Genomic DNA, 23,148 nt, shown 5'->3' on the forward strand with positions numbered 1-23,148 from the left:
GTGTCCACCATCAACACAATGATGCGGTAAATCTCGGCGAGCTGCGGGCGCTGAGGGAGCCGGCGTTTCGCTATGGTCCAGGGCCTTGTCCACAGCACTCTCCCACCAAAGGTATCCTTGCACAAGAGACCACACCTGCACATCTGGAGACCCCTCCACTCTATCTGAAAGGACCGGGTGAGTCTGCAGTGGGAGGACGTCTATGATATACCCCTGAGTGAATAAAGCGAGCTGCAGAAAAACGTATAATATGGTCTCATTTTTCAATAAAGCATATATACACATACTTATGCATAGATTTCTCATATATGTGTATGTATACGTATGTCGTAGGCACAAAGTTCATGAAATACATACACCACATTGTCAACAGCTTTTACTGTCAGAAAATAAGTGGAGGAGAGCTAGGGTCCTTTCATTTTTCACTTGATACCACTCTTCTCTACCACCGCAGTTCTCTTTTCAGTATTTCAGTTAAGTACACTTGGAATTTAAAAGTTTATTTAAGTCCGAAGAAAAATGGACGATGCCTCCATAAGACAGAATGCTATACTGGTCATTAAAAATCATGCCACGGGAGATTAAATATTGTAGAAAAACATGTAATTAGCCGAATGGAAAATGGAGGTCTCCACACATGTGTTTTATGACAGAGGTGATACACACTGACGAAAAGAACAGAAAAAAGATTTTAAAGTTTTAATTATTCTCTCTGAGTAGCAGGGTCAAGATAGCCTCTTTTACCCCTTTTTTCAGACTTATTATATTAAATGCACATTATTTTTCATCTGAAAAAAGCATTTTTAGGTGTGTAGCACCACACATTGGAGAAAATACACGAGTACTTACAGAAACAAGTAACTAGGAGTCACCGCAGCAGCGCCACACAATGTAGAACGGGCGATCCTGATTAACACCGCGCAGCTACATAAGGACCCACAAAGTGAGAGCACCTGCTGTAACAGGGCACGGCCCCCTTCTATTTCTCAGTTGTGTCTTCAGGGCTGAGGCAGTTCTGAGCACGGTCAGTGTCAGTGCTGTTGTCTGGATGGATGCCACTGGAGGTGAGGGCACCTGCAAGCCTAGAGGAAGAACAGAAATCATCCTCTGCCTTTTCTGTCTTGTTTCTTTGTTACTTCAAAAGAAAGGCATAAATAAGATAAGCTGTGTATCTTCCCTACTGAAATTTCAGTAATGAAACCGTTTTTAAAGGCTTCACAGCTTATATTCTGCCTATAACTGTCTTTTGAAAAAGCATCATATTTATTAAATGTTAATCAACTCAGTTACTTAACTCCCTCCTGAAATTTTCTATTAAAGAAGGTGAAATGCACTACATAAAAGCACCACGCCTGCAGTGACCAGCTCAGCTGTCTTGATGGCAGTGCAGTCAGCCCGCACCATCCTGTGGCCCTGAGCTCCTGATGCTGGGGTGAGCACGCTTCTGCCTCAGATGGAGCGGAAATGTGTGAAAGAATTTTCTGAAATCTACAGCACTGACAAAACAGCACTGACAAATCCCAGGCCCCTTTGAGGCTGTCACTTTCTGTTTCTGGCCAACCCCCATCAATGAGCAGAACCACCCCATTCCCGAGCCATGGGACTCACGTGGGAAGGAGTTTTGGAGATATTTCCAGGTATAGAATGTAACCAACTATACATAGGACTGTGACAAAAGAAAAGATGAAATACTCTGATTTTGGAATACACTCAAAATATTCTCCTACGCCTTAGTAGCTGGAAAGGCTGGGCTTCTCCTCAGCCACTTATTTATTTCACAGCCAGTAAGCATCTCCCACAAACCCTTTTTCCCTGTGTCTGCTGGGAGTCTCAGGCACACTCTTGCTGTCGATCTTGAACTCATGGGGCAGAAGATTTTGTCTCAAGCCTGCAACCCTCACATAGTCTCGCCTCCTAGCCTGTCTGAACTTGGCCCCATTTTCTCACCTGTTTATTTGGTATCTGTTCTTCTGTAAGCTGTCTGAAATGCTTTTAGGAACAAGTCAGAAGAATGAGTGGGTAGATAAATGGACAGATGGACAGGTGAGAGATGGGCAGACAGAGAGGCTCCAAGAAAAGGGGAACAAAGAAAACTTCCTATGCAAAACCCTCTTCTAGTCAGGGAAGAAAACCACCACGGAGAAGTGTGAAGAAGCAGGTGGCTTTGGATTGTTTCCTTCATTCCATGGAAAATCACCCAAGACATGAGAGGGTAGAACTATAAATAATAAAAAAAAAAAAAAAAGCACGCATGCTTGAAAAAAATATCTACAATATGTACTTTCTAAAGAATAGATTCAAATCAGCAGGGCCCAATAACACAATCCTTGGGTATTTACAGAAGTGAGAATCCCATCTCCAAACTACAAGGCATCCCTTTGTAGCACTGAGAGTCTACACGGGGCAGTCATAAAGCCGTCACCGCAAAAGCTATGCTATCTTGCACTTACGAGGAATGAGCAGCTGTGCTCGGGCTGCCCACGTGTGTCATTTACACCCCACAGCACCTCTACGGGGGAGGGACACCTAGCGATCCCCGTCTCTGCAGGACAGAAAACAAGTCTGGGAGAGGCTAAGCCGACCTACCAGTTCATCTCACAAAACTGGTCACTCCAGAGCAGGACTTGAACTCGGATCCATGTTTTTAATCACGGTGCCACCATGTTTTTAACCACGGTGCCACCATGCTTTGTGTGCTTTTTGTGTGTAATAATACATTTGTTTCTGTTATGAAAGGATATTTAATAAATGATCGGTTGCCTTGTCTACCTCATTAGCTCACAATTAATCTTTATACTGTTGAACTGCACTCTTTTCCCTTGGAGAAAGGAAGGGAAAGAGCGGGGGTCAGAATGAGGTGGGGCTCCATTCTTTATCTGGTACCTCGTCTCATCCAAGAAGTCCCCAACCAGAGAGAAGGAGTGAATGTTCTCTCCATCTGTTAAAGAGAGGGCTCCACCGATGGTGACTTGCTCAATTTCAAAACCGAGGCTGGGGGGAAGGGCACATGAAGCAACAAGAGCAGTATCACCTGTCGGAAGGTGAAAAGAGCTCACGGGAGAGCTCAGGGGGTCAGACTGATTTAATTTCAATCAATAAAATAACACACTCTAAAAATACTACCATGCAATGGATTTGATCTTTATTGACATCTAGCAAGTTTCCACAGCCCACATGTAACATTATCGTGAACCAGTAAAAGGAAGAGTCTACAGACAAAAAAATCAATGCCACAGGCAGGCTGAAACCCAGGCTGGAGGAAAGGAAGAGAAAGGGCATAGTTAAGAAGAAGTGGGGAAAGGCTGGAAAAAGGACATCAGTGCAAAGGCTGGCTCTCAAGCATCAACCCAACAATCATATAATCATTCATTCGAGAGAGTTACTAAGGTCCTATTGTGTGCAAGACTGTTAGTGGGCGAAGCAAGAGCGCAGAGACCATGATGGCAGCAAGGGGCGGGGCTCAAATACAACCAAATTTTGACCCCGGTACCCTGAACACTTGTCCTCAGTATAAAGGCAAAAAAAAGTGTACAACAATACTCTGTAGACTCAAAGCATTGTTGAAAAAAATTAAAGAAGATCTAAATACATGGACAGACACACCACGCACATTCCTGGATCACATGACAGATTTCTTGGGATGGCAGTGCTCCCCAGAGCGATCCGTATACTCAACGTGGTCTCGATCACAATCCCTGCGGGCTCCTCTGCAGTAACTGAATAGCTGCTGCTACAATTCATATGGGAATTCGAGGGTCTCAGTAACCAAAACGTACTTGGAAAAGAACAACGTGAGAGGACTTGTAATTCTCAATTTCCAACCTTACAACTGTATCTCCAGGTGCGATTAGAGGCCATTTTTAAGTTATTACTGCGTTTATCCTTATTTTCTAAATTCTTTACAATGAATATAGCTGTTACAATAAGAAAAAAAAAGTAAGTTATCTTTCAAAACATGCACACCGATTCATTCACTGGGGAAAAAAATTAACTATAAAGAGGTAAACAAATATTTAGTGAAAAAGGACTACTTAAAAACAAGAGTGCATTTACATTTTCCATACAATGAAAACTGAAAAACACAAACAAATCAAGGGTCTACGGAGACCGATGAAACATATTAAAAGTTATTTTCAAAAATTCTAATTGAACAATGGAAACTCAAGAAAGGGAAAATCGTGATTGACAGCCAACTGCAAACACATGGAGAGCAAAGGCCTAGATATCACAGTTCCTTTAATTCTGCTACTAACTCAGTAGGAGAGGAAATTCCTCACTGATGGGAGATTGGAATCCCATGCGTAAGACAGGATACACAGTACAAACTGCACTAGACGTGGGGGTGATTTTTTAGAATTCTAAAGTTACAACATTGCTGAAAAACTACAAAAACACTGAAAGACAGATTGAAACACACACACATATATATTATATATAAATGTATGATGTCTCCTCCATGTTGCATAGAAATACAAACATACATTTTGTTCATTTATGGGCCCTGATTACTTTATCCCAGGTAGAATATTTCAACTAAAACAAATAATCAATAATACACTCCTCTTGTCAAACCTAGTTTATAAGTTAGTCAACCATAATGTGTCAAAGATAGATCTAAAATTATTGAAAATATCTTTGTATGGTTTCTCGAAGTCTTCTCAAATTTCCAAGCTTTATTTTAAAATAGATCTGAGCAGTATTTCTATATTATCTTTTCCCCTGTGAAATGAACAACAAAGTCTGTTGTCAAAATTCTGTCCTTACAATTATTCACGAGCACCGTATCCTCACAAAACTGCTGGACAGCAAGGCACTATCCAGACACTGTGACCAAACAAAATGAAACACAAGGAAGACGATGACCCTATTCTGGAGGGCTTATAATCTATATCAACACTGGGGTTTTTATTTGAGTGGTTAGCAAAATAAAATCAATCATGTGCTTTCTTTGAGCATTCTGTAAGTCTTGACTCTGTTTTTAGTGTCATGAGCAGGAAAGACTTAAGCATGACTTTATTAGATCAATTAGCAACAATCATCACTGGAGGGTGAGTAATAAAGAAATTAACTGACAGCAGTTCTTCTGCCTACATGAGACCTAAAACAAACCTACACTGAGCTCTGTAAGGAAAATGAGGAGATGAGGTCCCAAATGAGAAAAAAAAAAAAAACTAACAAGAAATCAAAAAAGTAAAGATTTTACATTAAGGACTCTGGGAAGGAGTAGAGAATGGTAGTGAAGAGCACAGATGCTGGGGACAAGCATGTGGGTCTGAACCCCCACAGCACCACCAAGTAGCTGTGACAATGATAAGTCAGTGAAATTATCTACGTCTCAGTCTCCTCATCCAAAGACCAGGGACAACAGCACCCATCTCCTAGAACGGTCCTAAGAATTAAGTTATTTTATCTATAAAAGTTTATATAAAAATACCTCAGATTTTAAATATGACCCCAAAAGCACAAGGAACAAAGGAAACAGAGATAAACTGGAGTTCATCAAAATTTAAAACTTTGCTTCAAAGGACACCATCCAGAAAGTAAAAAAACAACACACAGGAGAAAATTTTTTTCAAATAATTTATCTGATAAGGAATTTTTACCTCCAAGGTAAAGCAACAACAACAACTCCTACAACTCAAAAATAAAAAGACAACTCTATTAAGAAATGAATAAAGGATCTGAAAAGATATTTTTCAAGGAAAATATACAAATAGACAATAAGCACAATGAAAAGATATTCCTTATCATTAGCTGTAAGGGAAAATCAAGTCAAAACCACTAAGAGAAACCGCTTCACACTCACTACAATAGGTTATAATCAAAAAAGGAGTAACAAGCACTAATGAGGACACAGAGGAAGCGGAGCGCGCAGCCCTTGCTGGTGAGGATGTAACACAGCGTGGCCACTTTGGAAAACAACCTGACAGGTCCTCAGAGAGTTGAACATTTGGTTTCTGAATAACCCAGCAATTCTGCTTCCTGGGCACACACGTAAGAGAACTGAAAATATATGCCCACGTAAAAACTCCTTCAGGAATGTTCATGGCACCTTTACTCATCACAGCCAAAAAGCAGAAACAACCCAAATGCCTATCACGTGATGAATGGGGAAACAGAGGGGTCCAGGCATACGGTGGAATATAATTCAGCAATAGCAAAGCATAGAGTACTGACCCAGGCCACGACGTGGACAAAACTTGAAAACGTTATTCAGTGTGAAAGATGTCAGTCACAATAGACGGTTCCATTTATATGAAATGGCTCGATTTACATGAAAGGTCCAGCACAGGCTAATCCACAGAGAGAGAAGAGTGGCTGCCTGGGGCTGGGGGAGGATGGGGAAGATGGGAATGACTGCTAAAGGGTACGGGGCTTCCTGTTGGGGGGATGAAATGTTCTAAGATTGACTGGGATGCACAATTCTGGGCATAGAGTAAAAACCGCTGTACATTTTACTGAGTGAATTGTATTAAAACTGTTAAGAACAAAAGCACCTCGGGCCAGTACCTTCCCATAGTAAATGTAAATTGCCAACTTTTATTAGAGGAAGAAGAAACTGCCCTCAGCATGAAAGCAGGAGATCAGCAAATGTGAGTTAACCGAAATTGGACAAGAGCATTTCACTTGAAACAGTTGCTGAGTGTACACGAAATATTCAGACATGACAAGGAAAATCAGCTTGACATCACGAAGCAGCATTCTGCTTCAAATGCAGATCAAGGATTCGGCAAGCCCAGCTGCTAGAAGGGACCAGAGAAGAAACCTGGTTCTTAAAACAAGCACCAGAGCCAACAAGGAAATGGTGCTGAGGAAAGCAGGCGGCTGAAAATCTGGAGCAGTTTGCTACAAACAATTTCTCCACCGAAAATTCAAAAATAAAATGAAAGTGATGCGATGCTGTGCTGGCCTCACGTGAACGGGCTTCCTCCAGTGTTCGACAGTTCTGTAACCCCGAATGAGAGACTCAGGAGAATCAGCATGGCTCCTGGGAGTCCACAAGGGACTGCCCACCAGCACGCTGACCACCATCACATCTGCCAGGGTTGAATTGCAGAGAAGAGACCAACTACTGAAAGGCACAGGAAATGTTGACAAGGGAAGAAAAGGCTGGTTTCAGTCCTTGGACAGAGGCCCTGTGAGCAGAGGCCAGAAGTCTGCAGATGAACTGAAGTGGCCCTGGGGCAGGAATGGACCACGGGAGAGCAGACCTCAATTCTCTCCTCGCTGTGCCTCAGGTCGGAGAGATAAAGCCTGCATCCTTCTCACCTGAAACTGTGGGTTATGGCTGGCAGAAGTCCCACTGAGACGGAATGAATTACTCAAGACTGTGGGAAAACTCAAGAGAGTGAGATGGAGTCGGGAGCCAATTCCACTGAGCCTCTCAAATGCTCCCACATTTATTGTGTATAATCAAAGGAAAAAGTCATTATCAGTTGTGTGATGGTATGCAGGAACTTAGGGAAAGACAAGATGAGACAGAGAATGTAGAATCCACAATGAGTATAAAGGCTTAGTTTATCTTTAGGTAAGCCATGGGGAGAGGGGAATAAGATACATTCGTAAGATATGTGAATTACAAAGCAGAACACCAGACCAGCCAGGTCCTTGTTGCGGGGATAATAGACTATCTAACAGCACGCAAGCCCAGCGTTTACAGCTGAGGGCCTGGGTCATTGCTTTGCAACAAGCAGAGTGCTATCTAAACCTCAACTACGCAAGAGAAGCATTGTCTCTATTTTTTATGGCAAGGAGGCAGGAGTGCAAATTGCACAGGTGCCTGCTTGCAAAGCAGTTACTAAGCATATTTTTTCTTCTTAAAGTTGACAGGCGGCTAGGGTCTGTTACAATTTGTTAACCCAATCATGGGCTCCCACATGGAACCATTATGGAGGACAACCTAGGGTGACAAATCCTGGCTCTGGGTCTTTTCCTGCCAGCTTTAGCCACTCCAGCACACCCCTGAATAACGATCCTACAGAACCACCCACACTCTTTCTCCTGGTGCTTGAAACTTAGTTTTAGCTCTACACAACTTACCGTAAAACGTTTCAGAAATAAAACTTGTATTCTTTTTATATCTCATAATAGGACTGATTTTTATGATTGCTCTAAACTTCTTCTACCTGGTAAAACACCTAATTCTCCTGCAGGTGAATTCAGTACTTTCCATTGGGTCAGTCTGTGCTCTCTGACTTCTTTTGGTCAAATACCGATAGATCTAATTGATTTCATTGTTCATCAATTTCAGCCTGGAGGTGAGGGAGTGTCACTCTGTTCCTCAGCCCACCCTCAACTCTTTTCTCATCAGCAACTCAGGCCTCCTGAAAACAAAACAAAGAATTTGTTTCCTTCCTGTACACTTTCCACAAACCCAACAGGAAACATCAGCCTAGAGAAAGAATTCAACACAAATGTTAAAACAAAAATCTACAAACCTGAAGCAACTCCATCTCCGAATCATGATACACAATGACATGGAAGTAAGGGTGTCAAGTACAAAGCATGCGTGAGCCTGACCACCTCATTTCTATTCTTCAAAGGAAGGAAGGTTTTGATATTTTTTATTATTACTCTTTGTCATTGTTTCTGATTAAGCCAAAAAATAATAGAGCTCATTATGAAATAAATAAGCACTGCAATAAGAGATTTTGCTCTATTAATTACAGAAGGAATTCAGAGGGGATAGAAAAACCCAACTCTAAAAAATGCAAACTTTCTTCCTCCATTAAGAACACATATACAAAATGCAACAGAGAATTCAAAATCATGTGGAGAGAAGCAAAATCCACAGAATCAGAGCAAAGTCATTACTATGAGTCAATTCACAATTCACTGGACAAGCATGCTCAATGCATTCAAAGAATTTTAAAGGCACACTGCAAACCATTCACTTAATGATCTCAGGCTAGAGGAAGAATTTCCCTCTTTAACAGACAACAGAAATCAATAGGTTGCCCCACCACACGAGGACCAAACAACAATCAGGTTTTTTAAGAGTTCTGATAAATCAGCATGTTCTAAAGATCAAAATCCAGAAATTTTAAACATTCATTCACACCACCATGAAACAAGCACTTAAAAAAAAAAAAAACCAAAGAATCTAAGCACATAGATCATGTACCTGGATCAATGAGAACTTCTTGTACAGCTGAAAGAAAGAAGAGGCCATAATCTTTTATTTGAAAAATAAAACGACTTTTAAAGATAACTGCTAAAACACATTCCATCATTCATGTTGCCTTGAAAACTCTGAGACCCTTGTATCTGATCAGAAAAGCAATTCTGAGTAATAGTAGGTTACAATTCAGTGCCAGTTTGTTTTAGAAGAAAAGAGAAAAGAAAAGCGACTGTTTCTCATATCCTGCACAAATTGTAAAGTGCCTCCCTGCCTCTTTCTCCTCCCATTTTCTAAGCTCATGCTCCCCAACCCTTCTGAAAACAGTATGAGAACCTCTTATTACCACCAATATGCCAATAACAAAAGAATATCAATTTATTTGTGGAAATATATGCCTACACCTTGAATGGGAGGAGAAAGGCATCAGAAGGCTATATGGAACTTATTTCTTCCTTCCTGAAATCACACACACAAACACGTTCACACTGACACAGACACCTACACACTGAATTACTGGGCACTTCACAAGCTTAGGACTTCCAAATTCTACAAAGTAACTTTGTAGTTAGTTTAAAATACAAAACTGTCCGCTTTTGAAATCCTTGATCATCTGCTAAACCATCCAAATACCAACAAGACCTAATTAGCCTTCTCTGTAGAATGTAATTTCCCAAGATGGCAAAACACAACCTAAGAAGTATTGGATCCAACACTCGTGTTTATCACTTGCTATGATTGTTTTTAAACACGTTAACACATTCAGAAAGGTATATCCCAACAAAAGTTATTCTTATTGAAATATACGTGTTCAATTGTCTATACAGAAAATAGGTCCCATGATGGTGTTTAAGAGCTATTTTGTGTATTGCAATGTTTATTTTTAAGTGCAGACAAGGAGGGTGGGTATAGCTCAGTTGTAGAGCAACTGCTTAGCATGCACAAGGTCCTGGCTTCAATCCCCAGTATCTCCATAAAAATAAATAAAAATAAACGCCTATTTAAAAAATAAGAATAAAGTTATAATAAATGCAGACTAAAAACCACTGCAATCTAGAAGCCATGATTATAATAAAAAAAAAAACCAAGAGTTTCTATCAAATATTGACTATAGGCCAATCACAGAGACAACCACAAATCACACCTGACGACCATTACGTGTGATTCTCAGCAACACTACGAAGTAGACACGAATGAGAAACCCGGCTCTGCGGATGAGGAGACGGAGCTCGGAGGAGCCGGGGACGCTGACCGTCCTGCTCCCTGTGACACCACGTCAGCGCAGGATGAGTGCTGACAAAGCTGCACTGAGGGGACACCCAGCTGCATGGAAACTTGGGGCACTGGGGAGTCCCAGAAAACACTAAAAATTGTTCAGTGAGAAACCAGCTCAAATGTATTACATTGTGCCACGTCCTTTAAATACGGAATATGACTGAGACCTTTTTGATGCCTCCATGTCCTTTCTGCCATCATCATTTATTTGCCCTCTCAGTGTGACCAGTGATGAACTGGACCCCATATGAAGTGCACTCAGATGGCAGAGCTTTTAAAGCTGTTTTATGAAGCTTGTAAGACTCTGTCTATGCCTCACACAGGCGGTCATCCATCACTTCTCGCCGGTGTGGACGTACCACCTGAAACAACCCCTTTCTGTATTTAAAATTCCCTTCATCTAATCCAGACTTTTCAACAGCAAAGAAGCAGCTCAACCACAGACAGTGGACAGCTTTTCACCAAACGGACTCGAACAGTCCATCGGACTACCTGGAAGCCCTTTCCATCTAATAAACCCACTTCCAGGTACTTCATCGTTTTCTGATTGGTAGAGTTGGCCTCTAACTGTCTGGCCTACTCAGAGAGCTCCCAGCCTCATGTGCAGGGGTGGGAGAGGACGCTGCTGTCGGGAGAAATCAGTGGAAGGGGGACATTCTCCAGCCAGGTCTGCACGGGTAGAAGTGCCACAACGTGCTCAGAAATTATACCGTCAGCACCCCTGGGCTCCCATGGACTGGTCTCACATTAACCAAACTGATGGAAGAAAACCAGACGTTTAAGTTATTAATGAAACAGGAGACATGAAACTATGAACCAGACTGAAATATCAGAGTCCAACCATCAGTACATTTTCTCCTGAACGGCCCAATCATGGGCAGGTGGTCATATAGCAAGCATGGACAGAAGAAATGCAGGGAGGGGTTCTAGATTAACTCAATGTTGTACAAACAGAACTGCTGCCTGGAAAACATTGCCAATCAAAGTGCACTCTCCTGGACAGGGGCTGAGACACGACTGTGAGAACCTGTGTAACTCTCCTTTCCCTGTCCTTTCTGGGCTAACTGATTCACAGAGGTACAGAGATCCAGGGATGCAGATACCTCTGAACACCCACAGCCCATCTCTGGGAGCCTGGAAACCAGACAGCCAGGGTTTAAAACCCAGCTCTGCCACTTACTAGCTCTGTGACCTTGGTCACCTTACTTACCCTCTCTGTGCCTTAATTTCCACACTGTAAAACTGGGATAACAATCAAACCTTCTTTACTCACTTGTGAAGATTGAAGGATTTATTTCTGTAAAATGCTCAAAAAAGAATGTAGCACATTTTTGGTGCTCAACAAATGTTAACTTAATATTAAACTGATTTAAAAGTCTCCCTTCTAATCATCTCCTGTGTTTCCCAGCTAGACTAAGTCCCAAAGGAAATCCTTATTTCCCCTTTTATAAACTCTTCGGGAGCACCCTTCTGTTCCATCCCACCACCTGTTTAAACTGTGGGAGGGGATGCCTCCTCCCCACTCCTCTGGGCTATGGGGAGTGTTTCTCTCTTCATACCTCTGACCGCTGGCCCACGGCTAGCCCTCCTCACACTAACAGAGTGAGATGTGAGTCCGGGGAGACAAGCAGGGCATGTGAAACCCTTCCTTTCCCTCCAGTGTTGGCCACCCTCGGGAAGCACCGGGATGCTCAGATCCATGGCAGGACAGCCCTGTGCAGGATGGGGCAGATCCTCTCAAGGGAAGGCTTGCTGTGGCCCAGAGCTAACTGGGACTGCGTGAGTCTCTACTTCTGGGACACAGTATCATGACACTCATTTTCCCGCAGCCCTGAGGTTCATGGAGAACGTGACTTCATCAGTAATAAAGGAGACATTTATCGCCTGCCTGCTCTTCTGTGTCATCTCTCAGTTGGCTGCTGGAGAAAACATGTGTATAACTATTGGGTCCCCTTAAGCCTCAACATATACAAATTAACAAAAAATTCTTTGGCTTAACGTTCGTTCAGGGCAACCATGTAACGGTCCTCACTCTGCTGATGCTAAATTATGGATATAGGAACTATGGAACCTCCTCAAACATCTTTCATCATAAAGCCAGCTTTTCTTATTTTCCTATTTCTTAGAAATTATCAAAGACTATAAAATGATGGCTTCACACAAACCAGCAGCTAAAGTTTATGAGCCCACTTGAGATAGCCACTGTGCTAAACACTTTACATAATTCCTAATTCTCACAATTCTACAAAGCAAATATGAGCGTCCCCTTCTCACAGACGAGGGAAAAACTCAGAACAAACTGACTTGGGTTCACGTGGCTCAGTGGCAGCACGTGCACGCAAACCTACGTCAAAACACTGCACCCCTTCCTACATATACCACATCACCTCCCGCCAACTAACACACAGCGGCTGGGTCAATACTCAGGGAACTCAGTACACTTTTCAGCTTTAAGGTGCTCCAGAGGCTGCTTCTAGCTGTTTTATAAAATTCCGGCTCACTGGCTTCTAACACTGGAAGAGAAGTTCGATTTTGCCATTGTTTGCACAGCAAGTCTGAAATGTTCACAGCGAGATGACAGAATAAAAGTAAGATATAAGCAGAATAATTTTTCCAGGTAGAAAGACGTAATGGACATTGTGCTATCCTGAAGCATTAAACGAAGGAATCAAAATAAAATAACGTTGATAAGCCTTCTTTTACAAACAGGAAAATTAAGACTGTAAGAAGGTGCAACAGTGCCACCTATGCCTAAAAAGGCCTTCCAGGTTACCGAGAAAGATGCAACACAAAAATTGCCTGTAGGATCAGAAAGGAGAATCAGATAACTAAAAGCTTCTGTAGCACATACTGCACTTTGCTTCGGGGAAGGGAGGGGTATTCAGTATTTAATCTGATATTGCTAAAACTCCTGAATATAAACAAAAGACATAGGCTCATGGAAACTCATCTTAGGAGAGGAAAGAATCCAGTACAGCCACTTCATTTTACAGGAGGGAAGACAGATCTGGGATCTGTCCTCCTGGCAATCAGCAGCAAAGCTCTCCTAGGCCTCATGTCTTGCACTGTAGCAAAAACCAATAGATCTGTACTAGGCCTATATTCATAAAAGTCACGTCTGTATTTTTCCAACAGTAGGTAATCTAAATATCTTGCAAAATGCTTCTCAAAGAGCCAGGAAATCATACAAGTCTGTTGAAATACAAAAACATTTATTTACATATTAAAACAGCATGAGATTTATTCTCTGTATTAAAAAACTGACATGTCAAAACAATGTTTTGATATTTTAAAACCTATTTAGAGTGCAGAAAAAAATCAAAATTTTCTTCAATCACAAAAGAGATAAGCTTATTCCCTGAAAATTATCAATGTGGATTTTTCTAAACTTAATAGTTCTGGTCAGATTCTTACAAATTTAAAAGTCTGAGCGGATGGTTACACAGCAACATGAATTCTGAGTTGTAACAATACACATTCTGTGTAAATAATCTTCAAGGTTGTCTGTTTAAGGCAATTTAACTAGTCCCTGTCTCACTAGAATGATACAGATTTCATTAAAACTTCATACTGCACTAAAGAAACTAAAAAAAGGAATCCTTGTTACTTTAAGCCATATTCATATATATGATATATATACATATTGAATATGCATCAGAAATAAGCCACCCTTTTTAGTATTCAGAGTTGATCCTTCTAAACTGTGATTGTGAAAGCACATTTTTATTAAGCAGCTCTTGGGTGCTTTGTATACAAGACGTCTACCTCTCACAGTCAGACACAGTAAACGGCATTACTCAAATTTCACAAATAAAGAAATGTACTTAAGCCATGAAAACAACTTACATATTCATCATCAGGAAAGAAAACAGTAAAGATTTTACTTTCAATATTCACTAACAGTCGTTTCCGCCATAATAAGACTACATAAAATCAATTCAGCTTTGTAAATTTTTCTGTCAATAAGCACCACTAGAGAAAAACAAGCAACATCATTAGCAATGGTTGGACTTTCAAAGCCCACTCCTATTTTGCACTATAATCATTTTTAATGTTTTGTTTTTAGTACTTATAGAGCACTAAAATAAAAAATATTAACTTTTTAAGTCATTACCTGGGAATGCAACATTTGTGAAAATGTACAACTTTAATTTATGCCACTCTGTCTCACATTCTCACTGGTGTCTCTCCTTTGAAGGCCTCATCAGGCTGAGATCGCTAAAATCGGTCATTTATGGACTCACAGGAGTTTCGGAAACCACTCAACGGGAGGCTGATCAGAGGAGCAATTGAGAATGCATCCTGTGCAGCCTGGGTTCCAGCCCTGAGCCTGCCACCGCCAGCTGCGTGTGATTTGGGACAAGCTGTCCCATCTCTCAATCCCTCAGCTGCAAAAAAGGTGACACTGATATCTACCCTCAAACACCTGCTATGAAGTAAAACATGAGGAAAGCATTTTAGCCTTTGGTAGGTGCCCACTCAATCAGAGCGAGCTTCGTAATTATGATGATGAGGATGGCTGTTAATAAATTAAGCTAGACCAAAAACTAGAAATTACCATAAAGGAGAAACATTTTAAGTCAATGAGCATTTCCTTTTGGATGAATTGCAGAATGTTCTATTGATTTTTTTAATAAACCAAGTTTTTTCCATTAATTATAGATTTACAGGTTCATGGACAAGTCTCCAGAAAAAGAATTAGAGACCTCTAACTTCTGAATACTAAGAAAGTAAAGTTTAAAAAAAAATTTCGGGGGAGATTATACCTCAGTTGGAAGAGTATGTGCTTACCATCCATGAGGCCCTCAGTTCAGTCCCCAGTACCCCCATTTAAAAAACAATTTTTTTTTTAAGAAATGGAGAATTAAAGCAAAAAGATGGAGGAATACAGTATTTTTTTAGAGGCTCAACTCAGATTTATGATAGGGAAAAAAAATCTATTTCTGAGGAAACATTGAGAACTATGTAAACTGGATCTGAGATGTCTAGTGTTTTAACATTATTCATGAATTCATATTATCAAATCTTAAAACTATAACCCACAGTGGTGATATTGATCATAACAGTTGCCAACACGGATCAAGCTCCGGCTAGGACTGCTGTGTTCTGACATCTCTGCCCCTGAGGCCTCACCAGGCTGAGAGCACTAAATTTTGTCATTCATGAGCATCTCGTGTAAGTCCTCCCTTTGTGCTTCTCACTCCCCCCTCACCAGCCCCTCTGAGGGAAGCACTGTTATCATCTTCCCTACCCGCACACAAGGCCACTGAGGCGCAGAGACTAAACCTGCTCCAGGTCACATCGGCATTAAAGGACGTCTATATTTCTGCTGTTTTACTATTGACAAAGGAATCTGAGCTACAATTCAAGAGAGACTGTTAAATAATCAAGTCTGTCAGGTCTTCACCTCAAAGAGCATATACTATAAATTCCTGAGGTAGGATGAGGCTGCCGCCACAAACTGACTCAGCTAGAAATTAATATCCAAGATGAAGCAGCGGATACACGTAAATATTCACGACTGTCAACTCCAATCACGGATCTGGGCAGTTCACTGCCTGAAAGGGGGTGAAATCCCCACCCGTGTCTGGGAGGGAAGCCCTGCTCTTCCCGGGCTCACCCAGGCTTCATGGGCTATTTCCCCCCACAGGCTGTCCTCAGCGATTAAAAAGCTCTCAAGATTTTTACACCATGCAAAACTAGAAGACATTTCTGCAGATGGAGCATTTTCTCAGGCTTAAACCTTTTTTGCTTACACTCAGCAAGGGGGAAAAAGAAACATAACTCTGCAAAGTCTCTGACCCTCACCACTCACAGAAGTAGAACGGCCTCAGCACAAGATGACTCTTCACATTGCAGGATGAGAACAAAATAAAGCCGCCCCAACCACAGGCACTCCCAGAGACAGTGCTCAGCTGTCTTCTGCACACTCACGGTTGTGCAGCCCTCACCACCATTTCCAGAACACTCCATTACCCCAAAAGAAACCCCCTGTCCACTAGTAGTCACTCCCCATCCCCCCTCGACCCAGCCCCTCGCAACCATCATGTGCCCTGTGCCTCTGCATGTGCCTATTCTGGGCATTTCAGATCACTGAAATCAACAATATGTGGTCGTTTGTGTCTGATTCCTTTCACTTAACATGCTGTTATCAAGGCTCGTCCATGTTGAATTGGTATCAACATCTCATTTTTTTGTTTGTTTTGAAAATGTTAAAGTTTATTAGAAGGTGGTAAGTACTATAAAAAAGAGTATAGTGGAGTATAAGGGGTGGGGATTCAAAGGGAAAAGGGCTGGTTGAGCAGTCAGGGTGGAATTCCAAGAGCAGGTGGCCTTTTTCATCTTCCCCTTAATTTTTTTTTCTTTTTCATTTTTTTCATTCTTAAGTCTGAAAAATATTCCACTACATGGAGTTACTGCATTGTGTTTATCAATTTAGAGGCTATATATGGATGAGGTCTGGAACAATACGTGTCAGAGGTGACTGTGACTAAAAGAGATGGCATTTCAGCAAACGGAAAGATGTGCTTTTAAAAAAAAGCCAACAAACAGAGGCACAAGGAAATTCAGTGCGTTTCTCAGACAGTGCATGCTTGCTTCAGCAGGACTGCCGTGCAGGGCTGTGAGGGAGAGTGACAGGAGACACAGAGAGGGAGTCACATGAGAAGACTCCCCACTGCAAGCAGCTCAGACAATTCTCCTCCCACATTCTGTATTTTAGAGCCATTTTTCTAGGTTTTCTCTTATTTCAAGTAACAGCACTTTAACTACACATCTGATCATCTGCATCAGATCCCCTTACCTCCAAGCCACAGAAAGTCATTCACTGACTGGAGCAGCTCCAGGACAAATGGTGATGGACCAGGGAGTCCTACAGCATCCCGGCCTGTAGGTACAAACCCCCGTGTGTTTCCGCATGCGCCCTGGTGATGTCCAGAAAGTAAAATGCACAGAAATGTCTCACTGATGTTACACGACCCCAAAATTGACCTCAAGTCATGCTGGCAAAGCACTACTCAACCCTCTCATTACAAAAAAAAAAAAGTTAAGAAGGCAAATTTAGGCTCTTCCATTGAAAACCAGCAACCATCACTGCCAGTATCTCAGCTGGGATGGTCCTGACTTCAAAAACCACTACGCAGTTACATTTCAATTGTGATAGGCATATATGTATTTCACGTAGATGATATTACAGAAGGATTTTTCCTTTCAAAATTTCCATTTGCAACATTAGCACAAGAAAATTTATGTTTCAGCTTTAAAAAAATGAATTATCTTCCACTTTCTTAATTTTGAACCTATTATTATTTTATAAAGGGAGCTATGCTGCAGATTATAAACCAACTGTTTGGCTTCTGCAAACAAGACCTTAATGACCTCACTATTTCAGAGCAAGCTTTAATGATGCTTTGAGAGGTGGGGCCTGGAGCACTCACTAACAGCTCTTTAAATACTGACAAGGATGTGCTATTAAGTAATGCAAAGGCTCTAACCCCACATTAGCTCAGAAAGCAAAGAAACTACAATGAAGCATTACTTTATCATTTTTAATTATTCCTATTCTTTTGAATATTAAAGTTCTTTAAAGATAAGATTTTTTTTTGAGAAAGACAGCAGCTGTATTAAATTTCCTCTCACCGAGAAAGCAATCTTTATCAAGAATAAAAACCCCTATGGAAATCCAAAAGACGGGACGTTTCTAGCTAAGTGAACATGCAGCTCTCAACACAAACCTAAATCCTATCAGATTTCCCTCGAACGAGCTCAACAAAGTTCTGGGCTACCCTGGAACTTAGCTCTTCTGTTCCATATGTTGGCTGAGCTAAGATTATCACACAAGGCAGGGAAGGAGAGAAGAGGAAAGTCCACCTGGCTGCCTCCATCTGTTTTCTTCCAGCCACAAGGCGCCGCTCGAGCGACCCCGCTAACAAGCCCTCCCCATAAGGAAATCCGGCATCCATTGGTGGCCTCCCAGCCTGTGAATGGTCTTCTAATGACCCTCCCAGTTGGTGGCAACCTCCCCCTCTTTCCCGCTACACACACACACACACACACACACACACACACACGCACACGCACACGCGCACACACACACACACACACCCAGGGCAGCCTTCCCAAAGCACAAATTTGATTACATCGCCCGCACTTCAAACCCTTCAGAGGCTCCCTGGTAGAGTTCTAGCCCCACCTCCGACCCTGCTCACCCAGACTCACCTCAGTACCCAGGTCCCCAGTGACCTCTGGGGCCCCCTGACCTGCTGCTACTTCCCACTTGCCTCCAGGCTCCTTTTAACTGTTTCTCAGGAAGCCTTCCCTCCCTCCAAACTCCACCCCTTGAGTTAGGTGCCCCTGCTGTGTTCCTAGAACAGTCTACCCTAAGTCAACTTCTGACACTGCTAAACTCCCAAGAAACAAATACATTTTGCTTACTACTCTGGGTCCACCCCCTCTCCACTAGACACTCAGAAGTGCGTGTGTTATGAATAAATGTATGAAATGGTGGGTCTCAAAGGGACAGGCAGAGCTGCTCTCGCCCGTCCCGATCCCTTCTTTCTGTAGAACATCAGAAGCAAAACCAGCAGTACCTCTCCTGAGGGTCACTCCCTGCTGACACCCTTCACTGCCTCCTCTGTGTCAGTTCTAGGAAAAACCAAGCTCCTCCTAAGCCCTCCATCCCTAGGCCCTCTCCAGTGTCCTCCCCAGCAGGGGCACCCTCCACCCTGGACCACACAGGGCACTCTCCACGAGTCCCCGCCCCACAAGCCTCCAGGCCTCTACCCGGGCTGCTCCTACCACCTGAGTCACCCTCTTGATTCCTTCTCCTGGCTGACTCTTACTCTGTCCTCAGAACTGAATGTAGAGCCCATTTCTTCCAGGAAGTCCTCTCTGATGATTTCCTTTAGCTCTTGGCTGGGCTCCCTCTACAGCAGCACTGCATGGTGACCAACTGGTGTTTGTCCACCCGCTCTTTTGAGACCATGACCTCTTGGAGGCCATGTGGGAAAAAGGAGTGAGAATGACAAGAGAGGTGGGAAGAGCAAAAAGAAAAATCACAGCCCAAGTCCCAAATTCAAGGATTCTGTCTCAGAAAAAAAAAGAATAAAATGTTTCATACGTGTGTCATTGACTATGATTTTTGTGGCTCATGAAAAGCAAGAGCTTGGTGTTCTAATCCAAAAACCAACTTATATGCAAAGAAATGTATATATTCATATCCAAAGGAAACCAGAGTTGCTCAACAACAGTTTGCAGTTAAAATCCAAATGAACTTTGGTAAAGGCAATCTCTTTTTTTTCTTTTTTTTTTTTTTCAGAAATCCCTGACTCCCTAAAAGGTCTTGTTTCTACCGAGACACAAATGGCTTATGTGTATAATGTTTCACAAAAGCCATAAAATATTATCACCCCAACTTGACACATTAAGAATCTGAGGGAAAGAAGTTTATCACATTGTGTAAGATTAGAGAGAGGCCACATCAGAGGCCGTATTTAAACCCAAGCCTCTGCTCCAGTGCTCCCACTAGAAAGTGCGACATATTGGCCTTCTCCTGCCCTCTCCCTGCAATAAAGCTCTGAAGTCTTTTCTGTGCTACCTGGAATCAAAATCACATCAACTTTCCACAAAGAGCTATGTCACCCCCTTGGAGTATGTTTCAAAATCTGAAGGGTTGGGATAGGAGGAGAGATTTGGGTTTTCTGTTTCTCAAAAGGAGACATGGGTTTAAAAGAAACTGAATAGCACTTATCTAGTCTAAGCCGTCATTGTGCAGAGAAGGAAACGGAGGCTCAGGAGAGATGAGGAAAGGGCCTTATTAACAAATATTGCCTCAGTGCAGCACCAAGCCAGCCCTGGGCACTGCTCGGGGAGGATCTGGGAGGCTCAGGAGAATGAGTGTTAGAAAAAGGAAAGAGAAGAAGCAGACAAGGCCCTGTCTCTATACCACCATACCATGAAGTTCCACCAAATTAACCAGTATGTGTGCAGCCAACATTAAGGTGGGATAAACAGGTTATAGAAACCTGGAAGTCTCAACCATAGTGGAAATTCCAACATTTACTATGGTTTTTCCCAGTTCAAGCATCAGCTCAGTGGGCACTCTGTGCCAGGCACTACACAAGGCCTGGAGTTCTCCCAAATACAGATCTCTATTACCACGTGTGCAAACCACATACAGGCCCACCAGAAGAAAAACGCCCACAGATAAGATGGAATTAATGAAACCGAAGGCAGCCAACCAGCATATATTACTAATAAAAAATGTGCTGCTAGAAATAGACTCATGGACATAGAAAGCAAACTGTGGTTAGCAGGCAGGAAAGGAGGCAAGGATAGAGTAGGAGTTTGGGATTAACAGATACACATTTAAAATATAAAATAAATGGCAAGGACCAACTATATAGCACAGGAAACTACATTCAATTTCTTGCAAAGAGTTGTACTAAAAACAATCTGAAAAATATATATGTACATATGCATATGTATGACTGAATCACTGCTGTACACCTAAAACTGACATTGTAAATTGACTACACTTCAATAAAAAATAAGAATTTGAATAATAAATAAATAAAAATAAAAGCAATGCCATAAAAAAAATAAATAAAAGAATCCTGTAATTCCCTTAGCTGTAGGTGGTGGAGAACACTGGTTGCAAGAACCAAGTCCACTGGATCACTCCAGCACTGGCTGTCACCCTTTCTAACCATCAGGGAGTCACTTGGCTTCACTGAGGTTACTTTTCTCTTCTGTGAAAGGCTACAGTTGCATCTAACGATGTATAGAATCTCATCATTCACAGACCCAACAATTAGTGAGGACTTCCCAGGCCAAGCTATGGACAGATGAAAAGATAGGGTCCCAGATACATTCATGGGTAGAAAGTTTATGCCATAAAGACATTAATTCTTCCTGTTTTGATAGACAGATTCAATGCAATTCTGATTAGAATTCTTACCAGATGTTTTATGGAATGTAACAAGTTAATTTAGGGTCAGGAACAGCCAAGAAACTTCTTTAGAACCACTACTGGGTAGGGGTGGATAGGTCATTCATTTCCACTGTTATTTCTGAAGTGATGAAAACATTCAGGAATCATAATGGTTGCACTATGGTGAACATACTAAAACTGCTGTATTGTACCATTTAAATGGGTGGACTTCACAGTGTGTGAACAATATTGCAATAAAGCTGTTCTAAGAAAAAATATTTCTTGATAAATATTTTTCCCTCCATACTAGTAGTCTGCCCCACAATTTAAGAAAAACAAAAACCAAAACCAAACAAAAATTTGCCAGGAGATCTTCAGGACTGCAATGTTCCTGGGTTTCCAATGCCTCTGGTGGAGCTGTTCCTGTTAACACACACTAGTTGAGCTGGACTAGTTAAGGACTATATCTTTTTAAGATCGACGGTCACATGTTTCACCCTGGGAGGGGGGAGGATGGAAGATGTCACAGCCTCATGCTCTCAGCTCATTTTTTTTTTTTTTTGGAGTAGAGAAAATTTTTATCGCAGAGCCAAGCAAGGAGAACAGTGGCTTGTACTCAAAAACCCTAAACTTTCTGATAGTTTTTGGGGTGAATATTTTTTCTTTCTTTGTTTTTTTTTTTTTACAAGGTGAAGTTTGTAATGGGCAAAATGAGGCTTGAGGGCTTCCAGGTGTGTGACTTTCTTCTGACTAGGTGGAGGTAGGTAATAGGGCCGTGTTCCAGAAATCTCATGCTCAGCCTGAGGTTACCATCCTCCACCTGGGTGGGGGCCTTACCTCCTGCAGAAGAACTCAGATACATTAATTATAGCCCTGCCCCCACTCTTCAGCTCATTTTTAAGTGAATCAAGCCCTGCTTTCAACACTGTGATCCCTCTCGCTATAAAAACATGTGACATCAACAAGCACCCCCATCCTAACACCAGAAAAAGTGTTAAAGGTATTTACCTGGGGCAGAAAGACTGAGGGAGGAGAAAGAAACAAGCTCAGCGCTGGCGCTCTATTTTCCCAAGGCTCTGCCAAGAGAAGCTGGGCTTTACAGCCGGAGGCTCTCAGCCCGGGGAACAGCGCCCACGCCATTGAGTTGGACCTCGGGGAGCGGGAAAGGGAGAGGAGGGCAGCCCCAGGGTCCCGCAGCAGGGAAGGCGGCGGGGGAGAGGGCTGCAGCCCCGCTTGGAGGCCAGTCCCAGCCACTGCCCCTGCCCCCACCCGGCTCCGCAGACCCCGCCGACCCGGGACACAGCCCGCCGAGGGGTAGGGTGGGATCTGCGACAGAGGAGAGGAAGCCCGCGAGGAGAGGGCTGGCGGCGGGAGAAGGGAAGGGAACGCCGGCCAGGGACCTAGGGGAGCCCGGCTGGGGAGAGAGGCGGCAGGTGCGGGCCGCGGCAGGGACGGGGGTGGCCGGGCCCCCAGCAGGCGAGCGCCCGGCCCTGGACAGGTGTGGCAGGGGCTCCGGGGCAGGTGGCGCAGGCATAGGGGGCTGGCGGGAGCCCCTGAGCTGGACACGCGCTGACTCGCGCCCTCGTGGGCTGTGACACACAGACCCCCTTCTCCCGAGCCCCCCACCTTGCACTTACACAGCTGGAGGCCCCGGCCTGGGGCAGGAGCCAACGGCCCAGCGGGCGGCGGAGCCCAACAGACTCTGGGGCCGATCCCCAGATTGGAGCCGGAGCTTCGGACCCGCGGTCCAGCCGGCACAGACCCTGTGCTTGAGCAGGAGGGCCAGAGCCACTCTGGGTTCTGCGAGAGACGCTGGGGAGTCGAG

The 23,148-nt window shown here is 43.0% G+C and overlaps 2 long non-coding RNA genes across 2 annotated transcripts in view; one reads left to right on the forward strand and one right to left on the reverse strand.

Annotated features, from left to right (window-relative positions):
* Positions 1 to 23,148, forward strand: part of LOC116280297 (uncharacterized) — an 80,572-nt gene that overhangs the window by 52,243 nt on the left and 5,181 nt on the right. The gene's annotated exons all lie outside the window — the stretch shown is intronic.
* On the reverse strand, positions 2 to 23,148 carry LOC116280308 (uncharacterized). Its single transcript, XR_012077275.1, has 3 exons — positions 22,961 to 23,148; positions 850 to 1,074; positions 2 to 231 (listed from the first exon to the last, which is right to left on the reverse strand). It is a non-coding gene; the product is annotated as an uncharacterized lncRNA (long non-coding RNA).

Source organism: Vicugna pacos, chromosome 1 (genome assembly GCF_048564905.1).
Source record: "Vicugna pacos chromosome 1, VicPac4, whole genome shotgun sequence".
NCBI lineage: Eukaryota > Metazoa > Chordata > Mammalia > Artiodactyla > Camelidae > Vicugna > Vicugna pacos.